The sequence below is a fragment of the Phragmites australis genome, chromosome 20 (assembly GCF_958298935.1).
Source record: "Phragmites australis chromosome 20, lpPhrAust1.1, whole genome shotgun sequence".
Taxonomy (NCBI): Eukaryota; Viridiplantae; Streptophyta; class Magnoliopsida; order Poales; family Poaceae; genus Phragmites; species Phragmites australis.
Window position 1 is genome coordinate 4,784,847 of NC_084940.1, and position 2,262 is coordinate 4,787,108.

The following is a 2,262-nucleotide window of genomic DNA, read 5'->3' on the forward strand; positions in this document are numbered from 1 at the left end:
AGCAGTCAACCGTGCCGCGACCAACGAAGAAGAAACCATAAGCTTCGAGCACAGAAGCATCAAGAACAAAAACCTTAGTCCCTGCCCAAGAACAAGGGGCCTCAAGCTCTTGGTTAGACACAATATTCTTGTAACCAGCTACATCCTTGAGGGATCTCCCCCAGGACAGTTATTACAACCATACAGGAGTAGGGTATTACGCCCCCGTGTGGCCCGAACCTGTCTAAACTCCGGTGCATTTACTTCCCTTCGCGTTAGGTCGATCATCCCCCACCACCGGCCATTGTGTTTACGTCCACTTCCATCTATTTCTCCGACGAACTTATTCAGGATCATCCCCCCGGCCGAATCTCTAAAAAGGGGTCTCTCGGGATCCCTGCGACAGGAGTTCATCCTCCGACAGCAGCCCTGGCACATCCCTCCTCTCTGGTGTTTGCTTCACTCGTCCCTCGCCGACAGCCGGCAACCTAGCTTCATCACTATCACTCTCGTCTCTCACGTTCTCTTCTCTCGCAGCACGGTGAAATCGGAAGAGGAGAGGGAGACTGAGCTAGGGTTAGGGTTACCGGTGGGTGCCGTGTTTTGTCTCACCGAAAACGGTGGCGGACCATTCGATCTAGATGGATGGCTGAGAATCATTGGGTCGTCAGGTCGGCGCATGTGAAGGAGGGTCGGTGGGGCCTGTTGGGCCGTGCTAATGGGCCACCGCACTCAGGCGCTAATGGGCCACCGCACTCAGGCGCTAATGGGCCGACCGGATTTATGGGCTGTTTTGGGCTCTTCTCTTTTTTAACAACTTCCAATGATTTTCTAATGTTCTCTTTTATGCACTGGAATTAATAATGTTTATAGCCCAAATAAAGGATGTTTAATGCATAAAATTATGATTAATTCTCTTTTCAAATTATAAATAATGGTAAAAAATTTTGGAGAATTTTACGACCAAATTTATGTAGGTGCATAATTACTTTATGACCAAAGTTGACTGTAATAATGCGATATTTTATGTGTTCATTCAATTTCTTTTCCATTTTCTGCCAAACGGTGATGCGGATTAGAGTTTTAATTTATGCATGATTTTAATCAGACCAACGTAAGGTTATTTTCGTGCAAATTTTTCTTTATGATAAATTTTCTAATCAGGCCCAAATTTTCTCTCCAGCTCTTAACGCTTCCTCTGTTGCCGTCACAATTGACGGCATAGAGCAACTTACGGGGAATAACTTTCCCGCTTGGAAAGCTAAGGTGACTGTTGTCTTTGGAGTTTTGGACATTAACTATGCACTCAGGGTTGATGCTCCAACTGCTCCCACCATTGGCGTGGATAATTATGATGAACTAAAGAACACATATGATGCACTTTGTGAGAAGTGGAAGCGGTCTAACCGTATGTCACTAATGATTATGAGGAACTCTATCTCAGAAGCTATAAGAGGAGCAATCCCAACCTTAGAAAAAGCTAAGACGTACTTAACATCCGTGGAGGAGCAATTCAAAGGTACTTCCAAGGTTTATACCAGTACATTAATTCAGAAGCTTCTCAACACTAAGTACAATTATGGGCCCGACAGCATAAGAGAACACATCATGATAATGATAGACATAGTTGCCAAACTTAAGAGCATAGAAATGGAAATCTTTGACAGTTTACTTGTCCATTTCATTATGACCTCTCTCCCTCCTGAATTTTCTCCCTTTAATATTAACTACAATACTCAGAAAGGGAAATGGACCATGAGTGATTTGATCGCGATGTGTGTCTAAGAGGAAGAGATGTTGAGGACTGAAAAGAAAGATTTTGTTAATCAAGTTAGCAGCCCCAGAAAGAAAAGAAAATTCTAATAATTTTAACTCTAAGAAGAAGTTGCATTTCCTCGCTAAGCACGACAAGACAGCAGAGAGCACCCAAGGCACCTGCTCCTTCTGCTCTTGCCTCTCAAGAATCTAAGGATGACGGATGTCACTTCTACCACAAGAAGGACCACTACAAGAAAGACTTTGTTGGCTTCCTGAAGTAACTCGCAAAGAAGAGTAATGATTTAATAATATTTATTGATAAATATCTTTATATTGATTTCTCTCTTAATTACTGATGGATTGACTTAGGTGCCACTATGCAAGTTACCAACTCCTTACAGGAATTCCTTACCGCGAGAATGTTAGGAAAGGGGGAGCGAAGTCTTAGAGTGACCAACGGGAAGGAAGCTGAAGTCGAGGCTGTTGGATCACTTCCCTTAGTCCTTGATAGTGGTTTCACTCTTA